General features: G+C 31.8%; 1 long non-coding RNA gene, 1 other non-coding gene and 1 pseudogene across 2 annotated transcripts; 1 reads left to right on the top strand and 2 right to left on the bottom strand.

Annotated features, from left to right (window-relative positions):
* Nucleotides 1–1262: 1262 nt before the first annotated feature.
* LOC105643916 (chitinase 2 pseudogene) lies at nucleotides 1263–2057 on the bottom strand (annotated as a pseudogene).
* A 4872-nt stretch (nucleotides 2058–6929) lies between these two features.
* LOC149494344 (uncharacterized) lies at nucleotides 6930–7639 on the top strand. Its single transcript, XR_016322027.1, has 2 exons — nucleotides 6930–7106; nucleotides 7231–7639. It is a non-coding gene; the product is annotated as an uncharacterized LOC149494344 (long non-coding RNA).
* A 295-nt stretch (nucleotides 7640–7934) lies between these two features.
* LOC119369948 (uncharacterized) lies at nucleotides 7935–10642 on the bottom strand. The gene is made up of 5 exons (XR_016322294.1): nucleotides 10173–10642; nucleotides 9952–10075; nucleotides 9373–9846; nucleotides 8998–9240; nucleotides 7935–8273 (listed from the first exon to the last, which is right to left on the bottom strand). It is a non-coding gene; the product is annotated as an uncharacterized LOC119369948 (transcript).
* Nucleotides 10643–13300: the final 2658 nt, after the last annotated feature.

Here is a 13300-nt window from a genome sequence, read left to right as displayed (position 1 = left end):
CTATGACAATTCCTAGTTCCATTATTAAATGGGGTCAAAATCAAGATGAAGTTGCTGGTAAAATTTCCAGCAAACTCTGGTTCAGCATAAACTCATTCCATCCCCTGTTTTCTCACCATTACCAGTCCTCCCACTCAACATGAAGCAATATTATGTCATTAACAACACACCACACAATTTCTCATGCAAAGATATTGAGTAAACTAAAAGAGATAGCACACCTTTACGCCAATAAGCTTAAGCTCTTCTTTTAGCTTCCTTCTACCTTTGGCTCACCTCTCCTATACAATAAAGTTCTTATAAATTATCTAACAGGATCACCAAATGAGTCAAGTATGAAATTCAAGAAGGTTTACTTACTTGGATAGAATAGAAGTTGAATTAATGCTTAGCTCCCATTAAAATCTTCCCCACCATTCAACGTGATGGAGAAAAAGAAAGTATAAGAGGAAGGTAGAGGAAGAAGATGAAGATAAGGATGAAGAAATGAAAATAAAATGGAATCCACGGGTAGTCTCTAGAATGTCATTGATTTTTATATGAAAATTACCAAATGGTACCTCAAGTGTCAAAATGATACAACTCAATACCTCAACTTAACACTTTAGTGAAATCAAGTCCTAATCCTTATACTTTGATCTTTTTGTTTCCTTCAAGTAGGTCCACTTCTTTTCCTTATTTCAATTACATCCCATTCTAGCCCACTCTAGAATCTAATGGATCGAACCGAGTTTTGGATCAGCCCGACTCGACTCTAAGCAACGACCCGATTCAATAGAAAAATGGGACGTTACAATTATTGTCTAAATAATGAAACAATACATATAAAACCACCGCGAGTGTGACAACAATAATCTTAAAAAGAGATAAACCAAAACTTAGAATCTATCGAAACAAATTGATCTAAGGAGAACTATTCAGAATCGATTAATTAAAACAAATAGGTCTGAGATTATTTATTTAAAATATATATCAAAAGGACACATATTCGATGATTATTAAAAAGAAAAAAAAAAAGACAAACAAACAACTAAAAGGACAATATTTGAGAGAGATCACCGGTGACTTCCCAAATTAAAAAAGATGAAAGAGGATAAAAAGCCTATGAGAAAGAGAGAAAAGAGAAGATAAGTTATGAAAGTAAAGATGAGATTAATCTCGTACCTAAAAAAGAATATAGGATACTCATCGAAAATGATAAAGAAAAAAAAAATAAAACAATGCGCTAACTTATTATAACTCATTATTTTAAATTCAAGGCATCACACTTTTGTAGAATTAAGTAGAAAAGCTTGAGATTTCCTCTCATAATAGTAATTATCGGAGGCAGAAGCATCAGCTGAGAAAATCATAACTCCATTAACATCAAACCCTTTCTTCTCCAACAAAGCTAAAGCATCAAAAAATGCATCTCCTTGAATACCTCTTCCATTAACTTCATAGCTAGGCAACAACTTATCTTTACTAAATTGTGTTGCTCTAAGCTCAAACGTTGTCAAATAAGCTGCTGCTGTCCTAATCTTGTCAGTATAAAAGGTAATTAATATAATCAATAATATCTCCATAGTTATTAAAGAGCTCAATATAAGGTGTAGTAGTTGAATAAAAAGGAGCAATTGTGGCTATAGAAATTACACTTTGATTCTTTAAAAGGGATATAAGCTCTCCAATATAATAAGCAAACGAAGCATTATATTTGGGGAAATTTTCATAATCAATATCAATACCATCAAGATGATATTTTTGGGTTATCGTTTTTAGTGAAGTGAAAACATTTGATATCCAAATTTGAGGGTCTTTAGGGTTATACCACCTAAGGGTTTTGTTACCTAAGCTCCAACCAGAAAGACTAGCCAAGGCTTTTACACTTGGATGGTCCTTTTTTATGGCTGGGGTTAATGTTTTTGCCAATATGGTGAAAATTTACCATTTTGGGCATTGCCTGATGGGTCTGCATCTATAGCAAAGCTAAGTATAAAATAGAAATCAATTTTATCGTCAATTGGAACAGGATCAAATGTTACAGGTATGCATGTGGCACCAATGTACTCCATCATCACTTTTGCATCTGAAATTGTTACAATGTTTAGTGTAAATGACAACAGAAATATCTAAGTAGCTTAAAGAAATTTTTGGCATATATTTTAAGTCCATTTCTTGGACTAATTAGAGTTTAAGATTTTTTTTTTTTTTTTTTTTTTTTGTGTATACTACCGGTATGCGGATCCTAATTACCAGGGACTGTCTAATTCAGCTCGGGGTTTAGTCACAATTAAGGCTCTTCGCCCCTCCCCATAGGTTTATTTAGTGGGATCGAACCTGAGAGTTCTTTCCCACATACTCAGACTGCATTGCCAATTGAGCCACGTCCCGTAAGTGGAATTTAAGATTTTTTGGTAAACCATATGCAATTCCAAAAACATGATGTTTTAAATTGTTTTTCATTGTGATAATAATAATAATAACAAAGAGAAGAAGCATTTACTTACCAGTGAATTGATGAGAAAAGAGTGAAACTTCAACAATATAGAATAGAAGAAAGAGATGAAACTCCAACAATATGGATTCATGTTCTCATTAGTTTCTGAGGTTGTATAATTGAATGAGAGAACGAAAGAAAGCAATGCTAATTGATATATCGTTAAGGAAGCAGCCGGCCTAACCGTCTTGGCTGGAATCAGTTAACTAGTCTATGCTATTGTCATTTATAAGAAGCTGTGAAACCTTCGAGGTTTTGATTTGGCCAACAGCATAAATTCATCCCTATGTACACAAAAAATGAAAAAAAAACATTGTGAAATGTGAAACACCAATTAAATAACTTAAAAATGTGAAAATTGTTGTTCTAAAAGTCATGATAACTATACATTACATCAATATTTGTATATAAAAATAAAAAAATCCTAAAAATTTTTACTATTAGAGTGCAAGAATGTGCAATGTTATCAAATTTACATGTTCAATGTACAATAGGCCATTTACAAAATTCAAGGTGCCATAGAGTTAAAATTGTAAAATTCAGATTGAATTTATATATTTAGACCTTTTGATATTCCCAAGTGTTTTCGCTTACATATAAATAAATAATTAATGTTACTGTATAAACAAGGAGCATTTGGCCGGCGATGGTAAAGATGAATACAACTACCAAAACCTGTGGTAAGCTTGAACTATAGCATCAACTGCTTATAAAATATAACCAACTATTTTATTAATTAATTGAATATAATTTATCAAAATTATTTTTTAAATAAATATGTATAGATAATTAAGCATTTCAAAATTTTAAATTTCAAATTTTTTTAATTTATTTTTTAATAAATATATATAAAATAATGAGACATTTGAAAATTTTTATATCTTATTTTTTAGATTTATTTTTTAAATATTTGATTCTGTTTTTACTATAATTTAAAATATTTTATTTAGGAGAGAGATAAAAAAAGAAAAAAGTATCTTTTTTATAATATTCTTTTTTCTTTATATTTATTTGATTGAATACATATTTTTAAAAATAAATTTTCAAATAGAATATACATAATTAAGCCTTGCAAAATTTTTAAGTTTTTACTTTTTAAAATGAATATGTGTGTGGGACGACAAACAATTGAAATTTTAATTTAAAAATATATATAATATTTTATTTATATATCTATATATATTGCAACATATTTATTATGTGATATTGCAGAATTGTACACATACAGTTATAATGAAATTTAGATAAATGACGATATAAATTGAATTGAAGTGAATGTATACACATGCTACTGTTTTATTAATTAGTGGTTATACTCATACTAATCTCATATGAAATTTTATTTTAATATTATAAAAATCTAAATAATATAAGATAAATGATAATCAATATTTAATATTAAAAAATAAAAATGAGTATGAATAACAAATAAAAGTGAGCAATGACATAAAAATTGAATGAGTACGAATAAAGAATATAGTCAACGTGCAACGCACGTCATAAAAAGACTAGATATTTTTAAAAATCTCATTATCTGATGTACGGTTTAAATCTAAGACGATACAAAAATATATACTTAAATTTTATTACTATATATATAGAAGTACACTCATAAGTTAAAAGTATGAGTGGAAAGTACTCAAGTCCTTTAAGTAAAAAATCAAATGTTCGACTTTTGTGAATAAAAAAAATTTTAGCTGGAAGCACTTTCGCCTTATGGGTGTGACACGGATGAACAAGATTAGACTTAATCCAATGAACTAGAAACACTATGGTATATATCAGAAAAAAAAAAAAAAAAGTAGATAAATATATATGGACAAATAAGAAAACCAAATGTCATTTACTTATTACGAATGGCCACCAATTCTGTTCGAATAGGAATTAAACTGGAATAAAAATATACTGCAGATGAACCGAAATCAGATTGACACCAGTGGTCAAGCGTTAATTAAGGTTCATGTGAATATTAAAATCTGAACCTGAACTAACAATTTTGGCTTCATTCAAACCAAAAATTTTCTATTTTTATTTTTAAAATTATATAATTTAGCCTATTCTATATATCTCTAAAAGTCCAAATAATCGTTTAATGCATGATACATTTTACTTAATTTTTTTTTTAAAAAAACACACTTTACTTAAAAGGTTAAAAATCTAAAAAAATAAAATAGCAAAAAAAAAGTAAAACATTTAGTCCAAAAAAAATATACTCCCTACGTCTCATTTTATTTACATGGTTTGACAAAACACGCATATTAAGAATTTAGTCAACAAAAGTTATTTTGCCATTTTTTACTCTTAACTTATTAAGATGTTAATAAAAGTTTTTCATTTAATGAAGGATCACAAAGGTTATCATGGGAAACCTAATTGTTTACATATACAAATTTAGAAACCTTGCAAATATTTTGGAACATCCAAAAAAGGAATAACAAGCAAACAAAATGGAACGGACGAATTATTGATATAAATGTGGGTTTAACGTTTTTTCCTTTTAAATTTTTTACTTATTTTAAAATTACATTGTTTGAAGCATTTTTCGTATTTTTCTAACAATTTAATTAATAACATGTAGACAAAATAAAATGATAATATATTTATTATTTTGTAAAATCAATTAATTTTATTTCGTATATAAGTATGAGCATTCTAAAAGTTATTTAAAATAACATTTACCAATATTTTTTAAAATTCACATTAATTTTTTTTAAAGAACCTTAGAATCATTTTTTTTTTTTGAAAAGAAAAATAATACACATAACGTAGGTAACCATGATTGGAATGGTCGGTTCATTGGAGCTCCACTGAAACCCACTAGAATCAAAACCGATAGTTCAATGGTCGGTTCAGGTTCAATATTTAAAAATTTTAAACCGCTGATTCCGTGAACTGGAATCGACGGTTCAATGAATCAGTCATGCCTATTACTTTTTGATTTATCACAACTGGGAATGTCAATTTTACCTACCTTACTGGTATCCAATCCGATTCCATCCAATTTTGATGGGTTTAAAATGAATTCTGATAATATTTTTACTATCCGTATTAGGTTTAGGTTCAGAGCTCTAGTATCCGCTACCTATTATCATTTAATTAATATCCCAAAAAAATTTTAATTGATTATTTTTTCAAAGAAAATCATATATGTATACCTTTTTTATTATAATTAATGCTATAACTATATTGAATATTTATATTATATTTTTTAAAATAATAATTTATAATTTTTATTTACTTTTTATTTTTGAAAGATAAAAATAAAATATATTTTTAATGCTAAATTGGTATATAAACGGATAATTATAATCGGATTTATGATGGATTCAAGTAACCAAGTTGAATTTCTAAATGGGTTCAATTACTCAATTAATTGGGTTTGGATTCGAATAGTGCATTTTAACCGACTCATTGCCCTCCTTAATCACAACAAACTTAAAATTTTTTTTCTTCATTCTTCATTAGTCGTAATTAGCCATCTTTCTCTCAAAAATCTTAAAATTCATAGAATTTAAGAAGATAATTAACAAATCCAAGAATAGATATTTAATAATTATTTTCGGTGACCAGTTGCAAGAGAGACTGCAGAACAAAAAATCTATATATAACCTGAAAAAAATATTTGAGATAAGAATAATCTGCAATCATATGCATGTCAGGATTAATTAAAGTATGTGAAAACTAGTTATTGGAATTATCCTCCAAGGTTTCAACCATATCGGTCATAAATCATATACATACGACCCTTTTAGTACGAGTATACCTAAGAGCAGGGTGGAGCTAGGAATTATTTTAGGGGAGCTAAATGATTTTTTTTTTTTAATTTTTAAGGAGGCCAAATATATTGTCTTATATATTTTTTAAGGATTGAAATGTAATTTTTTATAAAGAATAATTCAATCTGTCATCTTATCATTTATTTTTCTTTTAACAATGCACATCACATCTGTGCACAACGAGTTACCAATCTTCACTATGGATCCAACTGCAGCATGCTTTTCCATGCCTATCATCTCACCCACGGTCATACATTTTATTTTAGAGCACCGCTGAATGACACAACATATGGCATGCTCAACAATAATCTTTAATTGTGCCGTTTACCTAATTGCCCTTTATAATTACAATGAATATAGTTTTATTTGCAATCGATATTTCTATTGGAATAGGGTTAATTATAAATTTAGTGCTTGAATTTTCAATAATTTTCTATTTTAGTGTCTCAGTGAAAAATATTTACAATCAAATGTCTGAATCGATTAATTTTTTAATTTTGGTATCGGCCGTCTATGGGGATCGCCAAAATTATAAATAGGACACGTGGAACCCACTAATAGTTAAAAATGAAACTGATTAGGACTCCAAAAATCATGACATGTCAAATTTGACATGTCAAGCAATAATATGTAAACGTCAAAGGACAAAATTGCCCTTAACAAAAACACTACTCTCCACCCAACTATCTCCATCGATCACCTTCAATGCCCTTTGTATCAGGGTTTCAAAATAAGGAAAATTGAAATAGGAGATTAGAGTAGAATTATTTCTTTCTTGGAGATGGAAAACGGAGTTTACAGATACGGGAAGTAGTGCATCATTCACACTTCTTGGACAGATTGGAACCCAGGTAGAAAGTTTATGTGCTGTGAGTTGAGAAATATAAGTTTTTCTCTAGATTTACTGGGTTTGGGTTGAAGTTGATTCATTGGCACCATGTTTACTACATTTGGTTTGAAATTAAAAATTTGCAGGTGAGGTAGAGTATTGTTTGTGATTTCTTTGAATAGTTTGATCCCGCCATATGCAATAGATCAAAGTAGATTATTCCTGGTTTACTTAGAAAAATAAACTCTTTGGAAGATCAATTGAGGAGGCAACAGAGAAGGGAGAAATGGCTGTGGTGTTGCTTTTGTTATTTTTGTTGTTGTAATCTTCTTGAAGTGAGAGTAACAATAGTAGTTATAAGAATTGTAACTATGCTTATGTTATGTTTAATGAAGTGCCTCGATGAATTTGAACTGGAACTGGAGGCTGCATAATCTTTGAATAGGGCTTCCTTTTTATTTTTGGGCAACATTTGCTAAGCTTAAGCTTTGTAGCAATGCTTTATGTAATTCCTTAATTCTCCTACATTAATATGAAGATTGCTTAATTCCATCATCTATTTGCCATTAGTTGTATGTTTTGTCCATATGAATAAAGATTAATTACAAATTTTTCTATCAAGCTTAAGCTTAAGAAGTTGTCCATATTTTATCCATAAGCTTAAGATTAAACATGTGTAAACAACTTGTTGTTTTGTCCAAACTCATTCTTATAAAGCTATTAAAAATGTGAAAACAGCTTGTTGTTTTGTCCAACACAATTTTCTAACAGCATTGATCAAAATAGTAAGCATATACATCCAAAGATCATTCATTTTTATAGAATCCAAAAAGCCACAACTGTGGTAAAGTTACATAAATTGTTCAACTTTTGCAGCGAATAATTGCATCTTAAAGTTTGACAATGGCTATCATTCCTACAAAATAAGTTCAACAGCAAGCATAATCATTTCTTGCCTTGCTTAAAGAACAATGGGCTTAACTACAAAATATGGAGCACAAGAGTCAATAATACACAAAATCATATTTCTTCTTCTTTCTTTCCATCACTGCCTTGCTGTTGATTCTTGAGTGCCTACATAATCATTTGCTTGGTCATTGATAGCTTTATTCTTCTTTCTTGTAACAACTCCAACTTGTGCTGACATTGCAACTGCAACTGCCTCAATGTTCCTTTTTTGTGCCCGTCTCTACAATTTAACATAACAGTCAAACAAGTTAAACATTGATTTCATTCCACTATTAATAAAAATGAAAGAAGCAGTAATAATTTATCCATTTCACTTATATACTTGCAACTGGTTAGAAGTTATATAGTGGTACCCACGTTTGTGGAATTCCTCTATTTTCTCAGTCCTAAAACTAGGTTCAGGTGGGTTCCTCTCCCTGATCTTTCCACCCATATTTAAACGCATCTCAGCAGTTGTTCCAGGCTAAAAACATATTAAAAAATTCATACTATTGCAATCAAAATGAATCATAAAAACACACAACACACAGCCCTATACAATCTTTCTCATATTTATAATCACACACAATACAACCCATGCATAATCTTTCAAAAAATATAGAATTAACTAAATGACAGAAACAAGAAAGGCATGCAATCATTCTCACACTCATAGTCGCATTGCTTGCAGGGTCAGCATAAGCACCATAGCCATTCACTTTCTTAGGATTTTTTACCTTCCTAGACTTATAGTATATCTACTTATTGAAAATCAGTGTTGAGGTTTGTTGAATTCCTGTATTTTGTTCAACTTGAGGTCCAATATCTATTGAGTTATCTCGTTGTTGTTGCTGACTTCTGCCCCTTCTTATCTAATACACAGTAGGGATTCAATGCATGATTAAAAACAATGAATTTAATGAAGGAAAGAAGAAAAAAACAAAAAATAGAAAATGAAACTTTACCTCAGAATTGGATGGCCTCAAAGGATCGTCTGTTGCTACATTCACCGGTGTTTCTATGACATTGCTTGTCATCTTCGACTCAAGAGTCCCTCTATTGAAAGTTGGTACAGGAATGAATACCATACCATCATCTCCTCTAACTAGTGCACTATGACTATTCATTTGTATAAGCTTGCAAGTGTTCCTATTATGACCTTTTTCAAAACAAGCTTGACATGTCATTATCCTACCTTTTCTACTCAGTTATGTACTTCCACTGTTTGGTTCACCATCCTCTTTAATCCTATTCTTACGTGGTCTTCCTAGTTTTCTTTCATTTTTGGTTGGGAGAGGTGCTCCTTTTCATGATTTCTTTAAAAATTTCCTGTTATTCACAAGAGTAAGCATGTGTGTGTATGCCTCTAAATAGGTGAACTTCTTAAACCAACTAGAAATGTAATCATATGGATTCTTTCCAAGATCATTGATTGCACATATAGCATGAAAACAAGGAATACCAGACACCTCCCACATTCTACATGGACATGTATGACTCTTCAAATCTACAATATAAGTATCACCATTATGCAACACCTCACCTCCATTTGCCCCATTCTAAACCATTTGACGATACCTACTGATTTCAAGGTTTCTGTGGAATTTCGTTCTAATTCTATTTCCATAATCACCTATCCACTTAGATGTTTGATCTCTATTTGTGTGCAATCTAGCCATCACAAGTCTTCTAATATCCTCTAATATAGATATTATGAACTTAGTTCTAGGCTCAATTATCCGACTATTGAAAGCTTCACATAAATTATTGTCAACTATGTCACATTTTACATGAGTATTGAAGTATGCCCTACACTAGTGACTTAGGTGTGTTGAGGATATCATTGAAGCCTTGCTTAGACATCTTCTTAAGCTAAGCCATATTGGCTTCAAAATCAAGCATGTTGTATGGCTTCACACATGCCCAAAATTATTGATGGAGTTCACTGCCTCTGCATTTCTTCCTCTAATTAGCATAAAGGTGTCTTGCACAACACCTTTGCTCACACAGAGGTAGTTTCTCATAGATAGCATCAAGTAACCCCTACAAGAAAAGCATGACAGCAACACATTATAAGAATAACTTCTCCAAAAAACAAAGCATGACAGCAACACATAATAAGAATTTACTAAGCATTAACTTCTCCAAAAAACAAAGCATGACAACAACACATAATAAGAATTCACTAAGCATTAACTTCTCCAAAAAACAAAGCATGACATGAGAAATATAGAACTCAAGAAATGTGAGATGATTTTCCTTCTGTTGGTAAGATACAAATGTCCAACCCTCGCCATCAGTTGTATCCAAGTCCTTATACAAGTGGTCAATGAACCAATGCCAAGTAGACTTGCACTCCACATTCACAATAGCCCATGCTATTAGATACATTTGGTTATTGCCATCCCTACCCACTGTAGTTAACAGTTCTCCCTTAATTGCACCTTTCAGAAAACAACCATTAAGCCTTACCATGTTTCTACAACTAGTAAGAAACCTTTTCTTCAATGTGTCAAAGCAAATGTACATCCTGTAAACTATAGGAAGGCCATCAGGAATAGGTCTTTGCACTTGCAAGTTGTTGCTACTTCCTAGAGTTGACCTGTCCATTTCTCCCAAATAATCCCATAATTTCGCATGTTCTCCCTTTGAATCCCCATTTAACTTTTCCTAGCATCTTTGCTCTCCTCATTTTAGTAATAGTAACTTCCACACTTAAATCATTTTTCACTTGTTTCTTTAAGTCAATAAGTGTCATTGTTTCACAGGTTGCAATCTTAGGCAACACATGTTTTGCTATCCATTTAGCACTACACCTCCTATTTTTGAAAGAAATGGAAAAGTGTGCTCATTTCTAAAGGTCTTCAACATAATGTCATTTTTTGACTCTTCAATTGATGCATAAACCATCCAGGGATAGTCCTTCTTAACACACTTAGCCCTAAACTAAATTGAGGTATTCTTAACAAACTTCACCTCTCTTCTTTCTTGTATTGCCGATGTACTAACTGCTTCTTTATACTCTAATGCATTCTTAAATGTTATACCCAAGGTAAATGTAACCTTCTTAGCATTAAGGTTAAAGGCTTTGTACTTACTTTTTCTTCTCTTCCCACGCTCATGCTCACTGCCATCTCCATCACTGCTTTCTAGGATGACTTGTCCATCAGAATCAGCATAGTCATTCAGGTTGCCATCCTACTCATTAACTTCAACATATTTTACAGTTGCTCTACAATTTGAAGTTGATGCTTGAGCTATTGTATTTGACCCCTCTCTGTTTCCTTCTAACTTTTTCTTCTTATTATTTTGTTTATATTTTCTCACAGCTTCTCTTGCCTCCTGGAGCTCCTCATCACTGCCTGACATCCATTCACATTCCACCAAGTCATCATCATTATCTTGCACTGCAACATGAATAACTCCTTCCTCAACATTGTTATTTCCTTCCTCTACTGGTACATCAACACATTCAGCTACTTCTCCACTTTTCCCTACCTCATTTCCTGCTTCATCAACTCTCTCACCCCCACTATCTACCCTAATCCTAGTAGAGCCAATATCATTAAAAGCTTCACCAACTGCTTCAAATCCCTCACCCCTATTGTCTACCCTAATCCTACCAGACCCTACCTCATTAAATGTGTCACCACCTCCCTCAATTCCCTCTTATGGACTATCATTAACATCTGCCCCACCACCGCCCCTTATTAGTGTCTTCAACCCTAACAGTTAGGTCAAATAGTTCCCATTACAAAAAAAAAATGTCATTTAACAGTTGAAAATCGGTTGCTAATACTTCTTTTTTGTTGCTAAAACATAAATAGCGACTGAACTGCGACTAAGACAATCAGTCGCACAACTTCTTATCGCTAAATTCTTAGCTACCGATTATAGCTTTCGTCGTTAATTAGTGACCACCAGATCGATTGCTAATATTGCAAACACAGCTAATCAGTCGCTAAATGTTGTGGTAGCTATTCCGTCGCTAGGTCTGTCGCTAAATCTGTCGCAAATTGGCTGTTATATTTGTTTCCAATAACTTTTAAAAATATTGTCAGCGGTTGCTATTCGGTCGCTCATTGATCGCCGTTTTCACAACTTTATAGTCATCAGTAGCATAGTCATATCCTATTCTAAATTCACAGTGAAATTGTCTTTTTCCATAAGGAGGACAAAGAGGTAGCTTCTTACACTACCTAGTGAATGGGTTCCATATAGCAAGTGTCTCTTTTACGAGTAAGAGAAGTAAACCATTATAAGAACCATAGATTGTTGTGTGGATCCTTTTTTTAAATGGGTGATTGAGCTCTCTGGGTTCTTGGAGTTCCTTAGCAAAATTGATGGCATAAATATTCTCAGGCCAATCCCAGTCTGGGCTATCATTTCCTTTTCCTTCCTAGATAATTAGTTTATGATTCATTTTGATTTCCATGGATATATCGAGATGCCATTTGATAAAATTTGGGCTATCGATCAGGCTGAACATTATTTTCGAAACGCATTTGAAATGCAAGAGAGGCTTCACCGGTAGCTAGAGGAAAATATCAGTTGTAAGTCCTGTGGAAGTGTGGTCTTCGTTATTTATCTTTCCATTGCCACCAGAAGCGAGCTTTTGATTTAGGGTTAGGGTTAGACTCCCTGGTTTTTCAGCATCTATGAGTAGTATTTATATTGGCTCAAAAATGGATGTTGAACGACAAATTAATCTTCGGGATGAAACTACAAGTCGTTTCATTTAAGTTAAGTAATTACTTTTTACAAGAACATAAATAAAAAAACTGCTATGCTCGACCTGTCAATGCTCATTGTATTCCAAAACCAAAGCAACTGATAATTCGACGTCTACTTTCTAATCAAATCAATAGAGAGAGGAAGTTTTATTAAGAAGCTTGATTAGAACTCAAAACCAAGAAAGAAGGGGAACGAGAATGTTATTTTTCATAATCAAATATGACTACAATATTTGCTTTTGCATCTTGTCTAGCGTGTAACAAGCCTTTGGAAATCGTTCCATCTCTACTATCTTTTCTAGCTCAGAACACAATAAATTTCTTTCATATCTACTCTAGCTTTGCATTATCCTTTGTTTTCCCATCAATATTCATCACAGTGTTAAAGATATTTTCAAATACATTATTTTCCATATGCATGACATCAAGATTATATTGAATGAGCAATGTACTCCAGTACAGCAAATCCCAAAATTTACTTCATTTCTTCCATCCATTGCTCCAAGCAATTCTATTGTTTACCTCTTCATGTCCC

This window comes from Jatropha curcas, chromosome 8 (genome assembly GCF_041381405.1).
Source record: "Jatropha curcas cultivar XTBG-Jc1 chromosome 8, XTBG_Jcur_1.0, whole genome shotgun sequence".
Classification (NCBI taxonomy): Eukaryota; Viridiplantae; Streptophyta; class Magnoliopsida; order Malpighiales; family Euphorbiaceae; genus Jatropha; species Jatropha curcas.
Note: the sequence above shows the minus strand (reverse complement) of the source record. Positions and strands in the feature narration are given on the sequence as shown.